The sequence below is a fragment of the Myotis daubentonii genome, chromosome 14, assembly GCF_963259705.1.
Source record: "Myotis daubentonii chromosome 14, mMyoDau2.1, whole genome shotgun sequence".
NCBI classification, from domain to species: domain Eukaryota; kingdom Metazoa; phylum Chordata; class Mammalia; order Chiroptera; family Vespertilionidae; genus Myotis; species Myotis daubentonii.
In genome coordinates this window covers 54,464,319-54,480,112 of record NC_081853.1, presented here as the reverse complement: position 1 = coordinate 54,480,112, position 15,794 = coordinate 54,464,319, and the positions used below count along the sequence as shown (strand labels likewise).

Genomic DNA, 15,794 nt, shown 5'->3' with positions numbered 1-15,794 from the left:
AGTCATACACTCACACACACACAAACCCACCTACTCTCACAGTCACACATACACAAACACAGATACAAATACACATTCATATATACACAGTCATACACTCACACACAAACAAACCCACCTACTCTCACACTCACACATACACACACACAGTTACAAACACACTCATATACACACATGCACTCACACACAAACACACTCTCACATGCACTCACACATACACACACACTCATATACACGCAGTCATACACTCACACACACACAAACCCACATACTCTCACACACACTCATACATACACACACAGATACAAACAAACACGCACTCATGTACACATAGTCATACACTCACACACAAAACCCACCTACTCTCTCACACATACACACACAGATACAATCAAACACACACTCATATACACACAGTCATACACACACACACACACACACACAAACATACTCTCTCACACACACTCACACGCATCCGTACACGTTCCGGTTCCACAACTGACAGCAGTTGCTCCAATCCTAGGACTCAAACCACAGCCAAGAGCCACTTCAAGGCCACGGGCTCCAGAGTTTAGTTAATGACGAGGCTCTGCCTACCCAGAGTCCCCTAGGAACCAGGACATTTTTCTGTAAATGAAAAAAAATCACAACTTAAATACATGTTGTGCCCATGCCGCCAGAATATAATTTGCTCTAAAGACAATATTTGGGAACAAAGACAGACCCTCAGACTTGGTTGTTTTCTTTCCTAAATGGTTTTGGAAACTCGTGGCTGCATTCAGACCCGGGGACGCTGAAATCTGTGTGTGATGAGTCGTCGACTCTGGGAACTCAGTCGTCTGCTCAGATGATGGGCCGTGTTTTCGGAGTCAAGGGCTTAGAGGAGGGAGGAGAGGCCCTGAGGCTGCTCTTGGGTGCGGCTCCGCTAAACTTCAGAGCTGAGCGGAAACATCTGCGCACACAGGTGCCCTGACATCGCGGAGGTAAAGCCGAGGTCCTTTCCAACCACAAATAATTAAAGTGAAAGCAATTAAACAGAGAGGTGACCAGCACACGCAGCAGAGGTCAGCGAAGACAGAAATCGTTTCCTCCGGGCGCCGACTCCTGTCAGGCGAAAAGGGGGCTATTTTTATCCCCAAAGGAAGAGCAGTTTTCTTCCTGGAACCTTCTTCTCCTAAAGTGAGTTGGGCCGCTTTGTCTGGGTTGGGGAGAAAGGAAAATACAGGCCTAGCCGCTGAGCTCGCATCTCGGCGCTCCTCGTCTGACCATCAGGGGCTGTGGCCAAGTTTGGGATCCCACCCGGCCCCGTCGCGCCAGCCTCCCGGGAGGGACAGGGACTTGCTTGAGCTGTGATGTGGACATGTCAGGCTAGCTGTGTCCCTCCTCTTCTCTCCCCTCCCAGGACCCCCAGGACTGCCCGTGACCCCATTACCCCCGCCAGCCCCCACTGTGGCTGCCGCAGACAGACCCCGGGCAGCGTGGCTGGGGCCATGGGTCTACAGTCCCCGGGGAAGCCACATGGAGAAGTAGGAACCTGTGGCTTCCACCCCACTCTGCCTCCGTTAGCCTCATAACATCCAAGCCACGCCCTGAGCCTCGGTTTGTTATCTGGAAAACAGGGAGCGTGTGACTTCTAGCCATAGTGCCGTGGGGACGGGACGCCCACATAATTGATGGGAAGTTCTACGTGAGCCAGGAAGCTAGCAGCGGCTCAGAGTGGCTCCTGGACCGAGCCCCTCTCCCCCTCAGCTCCTAACCCCCTGGGACCAGGCCCAGCAACACTGGGGTGAGGGGAAGGGGATATGGAGACAAGACTAGAGACCCTGGTTCCAGACACCCTCAAGTCGGGGGGACCCTCCCTCTTCACCCTCCGTCAACAATAGCAACAGGGGCCCAGAGAGTGTGGCTCAGTGGTTGAGCATCGACCTATGAACCAGGACGTCACGGTTCCATTCCCAGTCAGGGCACATGCCCAGGTTGTGGGCTCGATCCCCAGTGTGGGGTGTGCAGGAGCAGCTGATTGATGATTCTCTCTCATCATGGATGTTTCCATCTCTCTCTCCCTTTCTCCCTCTCTCTGAAGGCAATAAAGATGGATTTTTATAAACAATAGCAGCAGGGCCATAGCAGTAATGGCGGCTGAGCTTCAGTGAGCACCTGGGGTGTCCTGGCACTGCGTGGGGTGTCTTCTTTAGGGTTCACCAGAGATACCATTCATGTATCACATGTTCGCGCTGCGTCTCCTGTCTGTTTAACCCTGCCGTCTCTCCACCCGGGACTCGCCCAGCTCCTGCTCTCACCCACGGGGGCTCCCTGCCTCCCACAGAGGCCCACGTGGTGGGACGAGCGTGTGGTTTCGGGCTCTCGGGCTCGGTGTGCATCCCGGCCGAGTGGCCCGTATCCCCTGCTGAAGTCAACAAGCCCACGGCAGTGCCACGACAAAAACTCAGCAGCTCACACAACGTCCCTTCCTGGACACAGTCTGGAGGCAGCACGTGGTCCTGGCTGTAGGCATCCTCCCGCGTGGCTCCGTCGTGCTCCGTGATGTCTCCCCACCGGGGCGAAGGCGGCTCAGGCCACACGTGGGCCCGGCTGGCGGGAAGGGGCAGAAACCCGTGCAGAGGACACGAGTCCCCATAAGGAGGTAGGAGCGCCCACGGCCCCTCCTTGGCCTGTGGCTAATGGCACCTCGCAGGCCTCGCCAGCTGCTCCAGCCTCGCTCACGGGTCTCACGCAGTCACGTGACCGGCCCAGACGCTGCGAGGGGCGCTGAGTGAGAGGAGGCAGAGCGCACCCCTGGAGAGGTTACTGTTCCCTCGCTCCGGGGCCTTTCGGGAAAAGTTGGGAGACTGAAAGGTCTTTCTTCTCAGAGATGACGCACACACAGACGCACGAAGAGACACATGCACATAGACACATATGCAAACACACAGACACATGTGTAAACACACACACACACACACACATGCAAACAAGCGCATCACAACCACCACAACCAGAGGCATCTGTCCATAACCCTAGATGTTCCTTTTTTCTCTTTAGCCAAACAGCAACAAACAGTGAGATGGTGAGGAAATGATCCTCTATCAGCTGTGGACTGGACACCAAAGTCTGGCTTTCTGAGTATTTATCCCCAGGATGAGTGAGACTTCTAATTTTATTACCATGGAAGTCACACATGCTAACATGTTTCATTGGAAAAAGTCCCTAAACACCCAATTTTTATCTTTAAAAAAAATCTGTCCAAATAAAAGCATACACCCAACCCTCATGTCATCATGCCCTACATGAAATGCATGTGTGTGCATGTTTGAATGTGTGCCCATTTTGTGTCTGCATGTGTATGCACATGTGCACATGTCCAGGTATGTGCATGCATGTGTGTGCTCATGGATGAGTGTATGCTTTGCATGCACCTATGTGTGCATGTATGGGCATCTATGTGTGCATGTATGTGCTCATGGGTGAGCATGTGCATTGCATGTGGTCACGTGTGCGAGTAAGTGTGTGTGCATGCACTCATTGTGGGTGCATGCGTGTGCATGTATGTGTGTGTGTGCTCATGGATGCGCACATGCTTTGCATGTGTCCGTGTATGCATGAGTCTGCATGTATGTGTGTGTGCAGGCTCTCACATGTGCCTGCGTTTGTTTGTGCATGTGTGTGCGTGTGTGTGTGTGTGTGGTGTGTGCATGCGTGTGGACGTGGCCCTTGCTGGGAAAGAGAGCACGAGGGCTGCACAGGGCCCTCCCCCTGCGGGCTCTCCGGCTCTTTGATCAGCGTTGCCAGCAGCGCCTCGGATCAGCTGGAGAGCTCGCCCAATGGGACGCTTGCACACGCCATTTATTTCTCAGAACTTTAAAGCGACCCCCTAGGGTTTTGGTTCCACTGGAAACTTTGTAAGAAACTTTGCAGTGAGAGCCAAGTTTTACGGCGGCTCAGAGAAGGGCTGTGTTTACTGCTCGCAAGAGGCCGCAGCTTCCTGTGCTTTCCAACCATCGTGCTGGTCCCAGAAACCTCATTTCAAGGCCGATAAAATCACAGCTGTTCTGGGGGCCACGGGGGTGGCGCTCCGGGCCGCCACCCACCGGCCCTCCCTCCCTGCCACCCCCGACCTCCCTCCCCGCCCCCTCCCTAACCCCACGCCCCCCAAGCCTGTGGCGGAGCCCGGCCACCCTGTGAGCACTGCTGGGAGCCAGGCCGCACCCGCTGTGCTCACGGCCTGGGGTTCAAGACCAGGAGACATAAGGGGGAATCACCCAGGAAAACGGCGCCTTTTCCGGCCCCCCTTCCCCCCCCCCCCCCCCCCCCCCCGCCGCGCGGTGGGCCGATCCCGCGGGGCAGGAGGCAGGAAGCAGCCAGCCAGGCCAGCGCCGCATGGACAGAGCGGGGGTGTCACGAGGAGATGTGCGCGGGTTTGAGCGCCAGGCGTGCGGGTCTCGGGGGCACAGCCCTGCCGGCGTGTGTCCCCACAGGACGTGAAGCAGAGGCTGTGCGGGCCCAGCGGAGCTCAGTGTCCTGTCTGCGGAGGGGGGATGCCCGCTGGCTCTGAACACCGTCTGGTCCCCGGCGGTCTCCCCCTCCCCCGGCTCCCTTCCCCCGGGCCGCTCACCTGCACTCACGTCACATGTACTGACTGGTCCGAGACGACACACAATGCGGTGTCTCTCCCGCCAGAGCTCAGCCTCACGGAGCCTCTGTTGACTTTCGCTGGCTGTCACCCCGGGGCCCGGGGCAGCGTGTGGCCTTAGTAGGTGGGCAGCGAGAGGAGCTGGGGAGAGAAGGAGCCAGGAGATTGTGTGGAAAGAAAGCACATGTGTGACGAGTCCCACGTGGTCACGGGTCTGCCGCGGGGCCTCCACACGGTGAGGTACAGGCATCGTGTCGTCAGCGTCCCCGCGGAGAACCCGGTCACGATGCCATGATCTCACCCATCCCCCACCCCCCCGCCCCCAGGTGTCATCTGCATGCTCCCCGGTGACAACAGAGCGCCCACCGGCCGGGGCACGTGGGCCGGGACAGCCCCTCGGATCCGCTGGCGAGCTCACCCAATGGGTCAGGCTGGACGCTGCGCTGGGAGCCTTGGCCGCCGGCCCCGCCCACGGGTTCGGGGTCACTCAGTGTTCGACGGGCGCTTGGGCTGTGTTAGAGCGAAGGCTGCACCGACAGTGATGATCATCACCAGGAGCAGACACATCCGAGTCCCCCCGGGGGCGTGGCCACTCCTGGGCAGGCTGCTTCTGAGCTGGACGCAGGGCACCAACCGGACCCCCCGCCCCCACAGACCCGGCGCTGCCAGCCTCTCACTGCCCCCCCACCCCCACCCCTGTGTGCCTGTCTTTGTCGCTCTCTCCCTTTCGGTTCCGCCTTTCCTTTCCCGCTGCGCGTGAGGCTGAAATGGTGCGTTCAACGTGTTGTTTCCGAAATTAAAAGCGGCGACAAGACTGTCATGCCGAGAGCCTTTCCTAGTTGGAAGGATCTTCAGGAAAAAAAAAGGTATCCAAACCTCTTTATTTGCATAAGGTACAGAAGAAACGTGGAAATAATTTGCCTAAAATCACAGTTAAAATCCTGGTATCAGAGCCCAGCTCCGTGGCTCCCTAACCCATGGCCCCTCCCTCTCAGCCCGTGTCATGCGTCACACTGTCAGGACCCTGGTCCCTTGCCCACTCAGAACTGCCCACGGCAGGGGAACGCGGCCGCCTGCGTCCCTCTGCCCCAGCTCAGGGCCCCAGCACCGGGGGAGGGGGGCATTTGTCCAGTCCCGACCCCCATCCCCCCTCAGCCCCAGACCCTCCCCACACCCCAGGCAGCTGGATGCACGCAGCCTCTGGAGCAATGAGTCACTGCCTGATGGGCCCAGCCAGCCTCCTCCCTCCCTCCCTTCCTCTCCCCCCCTCCTCCCCTCCCTCCCTCACCGCTCAGGACGCCCTGGCGGGGGAACGGACCACAGGGGCATCAGACTCTGGGGCGCTCCTGTTGAGTCTGTGGGGCAGGAGCCGTTCCTCCCCCCGGGACCAGGAAACAGGCAGACGGACGGACGGCCCACGCGGGGAGAGAAGGGACTTGGAGACTCCAGCAGTGTAAACACAACTGCATTTTTCTAACAATGAGCATTCGCACACAGCGCCAGGTTACTGCTGCCAGTGAGTCTGTGGCTCAATGACCTCACCTCGCACTTATGCCCGAGGCGGGCGACGGGGAGAGACGTTACACAGAGCAGCTGCTGCAGAGAGCTCACCGGGTTCTAGAAAATGCCAGCTGATAGGCCAGGCCTCGTTCTAGTACATGCTGATAAACCAGCCCTAGTTCTAGAAATGCCAGCTGATAAGCCAGGCCCTCTGCTTCCATTGCCGACGCTGGGCCGGTTTCCCAACACTGAGGCTCAAATTCACCACCACCATCGGCCATCACACCTCGCTCTGTGCCTCACACAGGCCTGGGGAACGCCGGCCCATGGGCAGCATAAGCCCATGTGGCCTGGCCCTGCCAGGCATGAGGGGTGAGTGAATGAATGTTTGACCTAACAGAGCAGGCGAATGTTTAAGTGGATAATTCTGTATGTCCCCGAATGATGTTATAAATATCCAAATGGCCCTCAGCAGGAAACGGTTCCCCACCCCTGCTTTCTGCACTCCCCGCACGCACGCACGCACGCACGCACATGCACACTCATACACACACACACACACATCCATACACATACACAGACACACTATCAGGCACACGCACACTCATACACACACACATTCATACACATACACAGACACACTGTCAGGCACACACTCACACTCATACACAAATGCACACTCATTTATACATGCACACTCATGTATACACAGACACACACAGTCACACACATAGACTCACACAGACACACACTCACTGCTCTTTTCGAACTTTTGCCAACAAATATATGCATCTCGTTCCCTCAGTCCCAGATGGTCTTTTAAATGCTTTTAAGGGCGGTGACGATGGAGGAAATCGTAGAAACCAAGGAGGAGGCGCCTGGAAGGGACGCTGAGTGGAGCCGGCTGTCCCTGCCATTGTGGGTGCTGGGCGGTGGGGACCCGGGGGGCTGGGCGGTGGGGTTTGGGGCCGCTCCCAGGGGTCTCTCCTTTGGTTCGGGCCGGTGACCTACGTCTCCCCGCCTGGGTCACGGACTCCCCTCCCTTCACTCAAGTGGGGAGAAGAGGGAGAAGGAAAGGGGAAAATCAGATAAAATTTCTGTCCGCGCCCGCCCTATGCGCTTTGGGCGAATGCCCGCGTGAGAACCCTGAGCCTCTGCAGCTGACAGTGGATGTGGGATATTTTCGCTGATTCCTTTGCCGCCGGGCGGGTGACGCTGCACGTTTCGTTTTAAACCAGTTTTGCTCCAGCGGTTTCTCCTCCCAGCAGCGGGGCGTCCACCCTCGACGCAGGAGGACACCGGTGCTAAGTGGACGGTAATGAGCGCGGACACAGATGTGCAGAAAGCGGCCTGTGTGTTATTTTTAGAGCGTCCACGTGATGTGATTCATCTCAAAAGCATTTCTCCACGTTAGGACCCGGGCCGTGGCCAGGGTTCACGGAGCCGTGGAGCACATTTGAACACAACAGTACGTGTCTTCTCTCCCCTTCGGCTTCTCGGCCTCAGGGGCAAACCCACAGGCCAGCCTTCACCCCTCCCCCCGGGACCTCCCCACCCCCCGGTACCCCGCTGTCCCTGTTCAAATGCCTCCATCCTGGGTGTCCCCGATCTGCTGACCAAGGTGACACGCTCACAGACACGAACTATGTGCAAACATCTGAAAGTCATCATTTCTGTGCATCTGCGGGCGTTTTGAAGGGAAAAGTCGACGAGAGGATCAAAAACAAGAGCAAACCACATCTGTTTGGGTTTAAACGACATTGTCTCTGTAGTTCAAAGTGGTTTCCTTTGGTATAAAAAACCCCTGCCCAGCTGTTTTTTATCTTCCGTCCTTAGCCTTTATCAAAGACGTGTTTTCATTGGCCGGCCAGGGTTGTTGCTAAACGTCGAGCTGGTTAGGAAAAAGGGGGTGAAGGGGGTGCTTTCTTCATCTGACTCTGCGCCCGGAGCCTTTTCTTGTTGCTCAGAGAAAGCGGATGTGGGGTGGGGGTGGCCAGGGGTTTTGTTCAATCTAAATAGAAACATTGTATCTACTGTATGTCATCAGGCCGTAAATTAGGTCTTCCACCTCGTGTACAAGTCATTGATTACAATCAACACCTGAAGCAACATCAAAGGCAGGAACTATAGACTAGACACGTGGCCGCAGGAGTGCAGGACGGTCCGGTGGGATCGTGCGCCTGTCAGTCGCGCTCTTCTCCCGCAGAGACACGGGCCTGGAGGCGCCATGCAGGGCACCTGACACGGATGCATGAGAACATCACATCTGCTCACGAAGTCTCCTAGTTTATGAGCAATCAGCGGCTCTGTGATGCGCCACGCAGCGGTTCATTAGAATGAAGCTTGAGCCGGGCCAGTGTGGCTCAGTGGTTGAGTGTCCACCTAGGCGGTCATGGGTTCGATTCCCGGTCAGGGCCCATGCCCAGGTTTGGGGCTTGATCTTCAGTGTGGGGTGTGCCGGAGGCAGCCGATCAAGGAGTCTTGTCATTGACGTTTCTCTCTCTCGCCCCCTCTCCATTCCTCTCTGAAATCAATACAGATATCTTATAAAAATAAATAAATGAAAAATAGACCGAGAAAGCAGAAGCTCGGTTCCCGGCTTTACCAGCTCTGACTTCTCCATGAATCTCTTCTGGCTGATTTCTCCTGCAAAATGGAAAGCCGGTGTATGGGATCCTTAAGATGAGAGAAATAAAAGCAATTTGGAGCCCCCACAGAAATGCCAAGCCAATTTTTAGAGAAATCCAGGGCTCACTGGCGATGCTCGGCCTCGAGCTGAGGACGGCATGCAGGCCCGATGGCCTGGCTGTCTCGCTGACATGCAGTTCTGTGCGACCCCCCCCCCCCGCCCCCCACATCTGTGTACAGAACGCCGCCACCACCACCGCGTGCCATTAATGCTCGCAAACCGTCAGCAGCGTACACAGAGCCGAAACCTCCCGGCTGGAGAAATCCCACCATCTGCAGGCGAGGCCGCTCCCTTCCATCCTGGGCGCTGGAGGAGACCGCTGAGCAGGCCGGTGTCTTGTTGGGAATGTTCCTACGTGTTCTGGTGAAGTCAGGGACAGTATTTAAAAACTGACCACGTGTGACCGTCGAGAAAACATCCAGAGTAAGGTCCCCAAGGGACTCCTGGGGAAAGGCAGGAGAGAGAGGAATGCGGGAGAGACTGCAGGCTCAATCCGCCGCAGGGGGCGGGCGTGCAGGGGGCAGCCAATCGGCGTTTCTCTCTCATGGAGGTTTCTATCTTTCCCTCTCCCCCTCCCTTCCTCTGTCTCTCAAAAAAAAAATTTTTTTTAAAAAGAAAACAGAGCTATGCCTTCTGCTGCCTTATATGTGTGGGAACCAGACACATGTCTCTGTAGGCCCCAAGTTTTGTCACAGGACTAACCCCAACCCCTCAGAGAGCAGCATAAACTCACAGTGTCCTGTCCACTGAGACCTTTACCCAGGAAACGTGTGGGAAATGCAGACCTCGTCCCGGCCAGTGTTCACCGAACCCTGCCTCCTGCACGCCCCCTACTGGGGACTGAACCCACAACCCGGGCATGTGCCCTGACTGGGAGTTGAACCGTGATCTGGTTCATCGCTCAACACTTAACCAGGAAGCCACGCCAGCCGGGCTTGAAACTGTTTTTAACAAGTAAGGCTAGGCCAGGGGTGGGCAAACTTTTTGACTCGAGGGCCACAATGGGTTCTTAAACTGGACCGGAGGGCCGGAACAAAAGCATGGATGGAGTGTTTGTGTGAACTAATATAAATTCAAAGTAAACATCATTACATAAAAGGGTACGGTCTTTTTTTTTTTTAGTTTTAGTTTTATTCATTTCAAACGGGCCGGATCTGGCCCGCGGGCTGTAGTTTGCCCACGGCTGGGCTAGGCAATAAGTGAAAACCTCCACGATTTTGATGACCCACAGGGTCTGAATTTTTTTTCATCTGGAGACACCGGTGAACTGCCTGCTGACCAGCAGGTGGCAGCCTCGCCTCCTCCATCCTTACCAGCCAAAATCCCAGGCCACCAGCTCCGGAAGGCTCATCGCAAATGGCTGGCCAGCGGCCCAACTTGTCGGCCGGCTGTGGGCGCCTTTCTCTTATGACACCTCCTCTTTTGAAAGAGACCCGTCAGCCAGTGCACCCCTTAAATCCCTGCTCGGTACGAACAAGGCCCCAGCGGTGGCCAACGCGTCCCTTTCGCTTCCTCCCTCTGTGTCGGCCTTCGTGGAGCAGGTCTTTGCATGTCTAATTGCATGCAGACAATCAGCTGTGTATGAAATGCCTCCTCCCCAGCTTAACGCACAACCGCTTACACACAGATCGGCTCCCAGGCCCGTGAGGCCCCGCAGGGGTTGGTTCCTGCAGACGGAGCTCCCGGAGCCGCGTTAGGCTGGGTGTTTGTACATAGAGGTGAAATTACCGCCCTGGCCGCGTGGCACCCAATCCATGCGTTCTGTCACGTCGATGTTTCTCCCTCTCTCTTCCCTCCTCCCCGCTTCTTTCCTCTTTCTCTAAAAATTGAGGGGAAAATATCCTCACTCCTCGGTGAGAGTGAAAAAAGAAGATGAAATTTCTGGGGTTAGTTCTACGGGCCCGGCAGGGCTGTCGGCTCGAGTGTGGACAATGGTGCTGCTCGGCGAGTGTTGACTGCGGCCCTACTGTGTGGTCATGCTCACAGCCGTCGCATCCCACCGCGCCCACTGGCCGGCTCCCCTCTTTACAATTAAATAAATTTACATTAAATTAAAAATTCAGTTCCTCGAGGGCCCGGCCCCCTCTCCAGTGCCGGTAGCACCGTGAATGAGGCCCAGCTCTCTGCAGTTACAGCTCACGGTCGCCGGCCAACGTGACTCAGGCTCGAAGATGGAAGGCGTCGGGGGCGGAGGGAGCGGTGGAAAACTCGCTTTTCATCAGGTGGCTCTTGCCAAACGGGACTCGGGTGAGCAAAGCGTGGATGAATCCGACTCATCCCAGCTGCGTGTTGGAAACTGCACGCTGTTCACGCTGCAGAAGACGGGGTTTGGCAGCAGCGCGTTGGGGTTCTGGCCGCGGGCCTGTGGGGACCGGGAGGTGTGTGCTGATGCGCAGCTGGGAGGAAGGGCCTGGGCCCAGGGGAGGGAGGGACCAGGATGTGAGAGGCTCGGGGTAGCGGATGTTCCAGACGCGGGCCTCCCTGCGCCAGGGCTGGGGGCGGGGAGGGCCCGCTGCTCATACGGTTTTGTTTAACGTGGAGAGAGATAACCGGCCCCGCTGTTTATTTCCACACGGACGCGCGGCCAGAGCCTCCGCATTCCTGGCCGGGGAACGTTAGCCGCGCTCTCTCCGGAACAGAAAAATGCAGCGAAGACACATCCTGGTGAAGGGTTACCGGGAGGATCCAGAGGAGCCCCCGCCCCCTGCCCCCCCCCGCCCCCCCTCCCCGGCTGGGACACGCAGAACAGCGCCCTGTCCCTCCCGGGAGGCCAGTGACACCATGACAACACCTCAAACTCTCCATGTGACGCCATCAGACAGAGAACAGAGCCGCAAGGCGCCTCCCCGCACACGCAGCCTCTGTCTCTGCCACCCCAGGGAAGCGGGGGGGGGGGGGGGTGAGAGGGGGAGCTGGCACCCAGGTCAGCTCCATGTCCTGCTCCCGTGGCCACAGGCAGGGGCGTGTGGTTGGAGGCGCAGGGTCAGGGGTCAGACACGTGGCTGCGTAGTCCAGGCCAGGCGGCTTGAACACATTTCCAGACTCATCTCGGCCTCAATGCCCTCGTCTGTAAAAAGTGAAGGCTCATCCCCTCTACCTCAGGGGTCACTTGGGAATGAGGTGACACCGTCAGCCGGTGCCGCCCCAGGGCGCCGCACAACAGGATGTGTTCTGGGGGCGTCGGGGAGGCTTTTGTCATCGGTGTCGCAGGCAAACCGATGTGCTGTCGCCGAGCCTGACGGAGAGCTTCCTCCCTCCCTCTATGGGGTTGATGCTGTGTCTTTGAGAACAGAGGGTGCGTCAGCCCGGGGTGTTTCCTGGGGTGAAAATGCTTCCCGTGAGGTCTCCCTTCTGATGACCTGCTCCACGTGCCCGGAGCCCCCTGGTCCACGTGTCCGGATCCCCCTGGTCCACGTGCCCAGAACCCCATGATCCACATGCCCAGAGCCCTGTGATCCACATGCCCGGAGCCCCCTTGTCCACGTGCCCGGAGCCCCTTGTCCACGTGCCCAGAGCCCCGTGATCCACGTGCTCGGAGACCCCCCTGTTCCACGTGCCTGGAGCCCTGTGATCCACGTGCCCGGAGCCCCCTTGTCCACGTGCCCGGAGCCCTGTGATCCACGTGCCCGGAGCCCCCTTGTCCACGTGCCCGGAGCCCTGTGATCCACACGCCCGGAGCCCCCTTGTCCACGTGCCCAGAGCCCCCTTGTCCACGTGCCCAGAGCCCTGTGATCCACGTGCCTGGAGCCCTCCTGGTCCACGTGCCTGGAGACCCCTGTTCCACGTGCCCGGAGCCCCCCTGGTCCACGTGATCAGGCCGACTCCTCACTGCGCCTCCTGTGGAAACTCGGGTCTCATGTTTCCCGCCCCGGAATGAAGGCGGCTCCTGCAACCTAAGCTCCAGGAAAAGAATGCAGGTCATGCGGGAGCGGAAAATAGCCCGGCTTTGAAGCCAGCGCCACGGGGTGCCGACACCGGCCTGACCCGGCCAGCTGAGAATGTGGCCGAGTTCCTGACCACCGAGCCCTCGCTCTCCCTCTGAGGAGTGGGACCAGGAACCCTGTTCCTAAAGCCAGCGCCGGGCACGACGTCTCGGACTTCACCCAGGAATCCCGTGGAAATGCAGGTTCTGATGGAGGCGGCGGCCGGGACCTGAGGCTGGGCTGCCCGCCCGTCCTGCTGAGGGTCAAGACCGCGGAGTGCCGACCGACTCAGAGCCATTAGCCCCGTCTCCCGCTCTGCACCCACACGCAGACCCTGGGGGCCACCGACACTGTTTACTCTGCTCAAGGTCCCAGCTCCAGAGGACCCGCCTCCCCTGTCCTGACCAAGTCCCCCCAGGGTGACCCTCCCAGGGAGAGCGGGGTCCTCCTGGGGGTCAGCGGGGTCCCTGGTTAGGAAACGAGGCAGCGAGAGTCACTGCGGCCTCTGGGCTCTTTGCGTCCTCACCCCTCGCGACGGCCAAACTTTCCAGTTGCTTTTCCCCCCGAACATTTGACTCCTCGAATGGCCTAACGATACAAGTGTGTTTCGAGTCCGTGAATAAACAACAGAAAACCGAAAGCACATGACCCCGCGCAGCACGTCCCTGCAGTTTGGGGGGAGCCCGGGAAGGCAGCCTGCCCGTGGGGGTGGGATGTGGACAGTTTCGGTGTCTGGGGGGCGGGGGGGGGGGGGCGGAAATCGCTGCAGAGGAGACTAACGAGGCAGAGAGGACACGAAGACACGTCTGGGTTGGGACTGGATTTGTGGACGGACGAGGGCTGCCTCCCCCAGGAATCTAGGAAGAACCTGCGTTTGGGGCTCCAGCACAGCTCCCCAAGAACGGCCTCATCCCTGTCCCTTCCCCACAGGACAAGCCCACGTCCGCGGCTCGACTCAGTTTCTCCATCCGTGACCCTGGGAGTGACCAGCCCCACTGAGCCGTTCTAGGAAGGCCCTGAAATCACACGCGGGAAGAGCCCACTCTCTCGGTGGCCACACGCCTAGCAGATGCTCGCTATGTCCCGCCTTCCTTCTCTATGTCCCAACTTCTTTCTCTATGTCCCGCCTTCCTTCTCTATGTCCCGCCTCCCTTCTCTATGTCCCGCCTCACTCCTCTATGTCCCGCCTCCCTTCTCTATGTCCCGCCTCCCTTCTCTATGTCCCGCCTTCCTTCTCTATGTCCCAACTCCCTTCTCTATGTCCCGCCTCCCTCCTCTATGTCCCACCTCCCTTCTCTACGTCCCGCCTCCCTTCTCTATGTCCCGCCTCCCTTCTCTATGTCCCGCCTTCCTTCTCTATGTCCCGCCTTCCTTCTCTATGTCCCGCCTCCCTTCTCTATGTCCCGCCTTCCTTCTCTATGTCCCAACTTCCTTCTCTATGTCCCACCTCCCTTCTCTATGTCCCGCCTCCCTCCTCTATGTCCCGCCTCCCTTCTCTATGTCCCGCCTCCCTTCTCTATGTCCCAACTTCCTTCTCTATGTCCCGCCTTCCTTCTCTATGTCCCGCCTCCCTTCTCTATGTCCCAACTTCCTTCTCTATGTCCCGCCTTCCTTCTCTATGTCCCGCCTCCCTTCTCTATGTCCCGCCTTCCTTCTCTATGTCCCAACTCCCTTCTCTATGTCCCGCCTCCCTCCTCTATGTCCCACCTCCCTCCTCTATGTCCCGCCTTCCTTCTCTATGTCCCAACTTCCTTCTCTATGTCCCACCTCCCTTCTCTATGTCCCGCCTCCCTTCTCTATGTCCCAACTTCCTTCTCTATGTCCCGCCTCCCTTCTCTATGTCCCGCCTCCCTTCTCTATGTCCCTCCTTCCTTCTCTATGTCCCGCCTTCCTTCTCTATGTCCCGCCTCCCTTCTCTATGTCCCGCCTTCCTTCTCTATGTCCCACCTCCCTCCTCTATGTCCCACCTCCCTTCTCTATGTCCCGCCTCCCTCCTCTATGTCCCGCCTCCCTTCTCTATGTCCCGCCTCCCTTCTCTATGTCCCAACTTCCTTCTCTATGTCCCGCCTTCCTTCTCTATGTCCCGCCTCCCTTCTCTATGTCCCAACTTCCTTCTCTATGTCCCGCCTTCCTTCTCTATGTCCCGCCTCCCTTCTCTATGTCCCGCCTTCCTTCTCTATGTCCCAACTCCCTTCTCTATGTCCCGCCTCCCTCCTCTATGTCCCACCTCCCTCCTCTATGTCCCGCCTTCCTTCTCTATGTCCCAACTTCCTTCTCTATGTCCCACCTTCCTTCTCTATGTCCCAACTTCCTTCTCTATGTCCCACCTCCCTCCTCTATGTCCCAACTTCCTTCTCTATGTCCCACCTCCCTTCTCTATGTCCCACCTCCCTCCTCTATGTCCCGCCTTCCTTCTCTATGTCCTGCCTCCCTTCTCTATGTCCCGCCTTCCTTCTCTATGTCCCGCCTCCCTTCTCTATGTCCCGCCTTCCTTCTCTACGTCCCGCCTTCCTTCTCTACGTCCCGCCTTCCTTCTCTATGTCCCAACTTCCTTCTCTATGTCCCACCTCCCTTCTCTATGTCCCACCTCCCTCCTCTATGTCCCGCCTTCCTTCTCTATGTCCCGCCTCCCTTCTCTATGTCCCGCCTCCCTTCTCTATGTCCCACCTCCCTTCTCTATGTCCCACCTACCTTCTCTATGTCCCAACTTCCTTCTCTATGTCCCGCCTTCCTTCTCTATGTCCCGCCTCCCTTCTCTATGTCCCAACTTCCTTCTCTATGTCCCACCTCCCTTCTCTATGTCCCACCTCCCTCCTCTATGTCCCAACTTCCTTCTCTATGTCCCGCCTTCCTTCTCTATGTCCCGCCTTCCTTCTCTATGTCCCAACTTCCTTCTCTATGTCCCGCCTTCCTTCTCTATGTCCCGCCTCCCTTCTCTATGTCCCAACTTCCTTCTCTATGTCCCAACTTCCTTCTCTATGTCCCACCTCCCTCCTCTATGTCCCACCTCCCTCCTCTATGTCCCACCTCCCTTCTCTATGTCCCACCTCCC

At 57.7% G+C, this 15,794-nt stretch overlaps 1 long non-coding RNA gene across 1 annotated transcript; it reads right to left on the bottom strand.

Moving 5' to 3' along the window:
- Nucleotides 1-406: 406 nt before the first annotated feature.
- Nucleotides 407-5,299, bottom strand: LOC132215179 (uncharacterized). The gene is made up of 3 exons (XR_009448469.1): nt 5,049-5,299; nt 4,638-4,771; nt 407-1,104 (listed from the first exon to the last, which is right to left on the bottom strand). It is a non-coding gene; the product is annotated as an uncharacterized LOC132215179 (long non-coding RNA).
- Between the last annotated feature and the right edge of the window lie 10,495 nt (nt 5,300-15,794).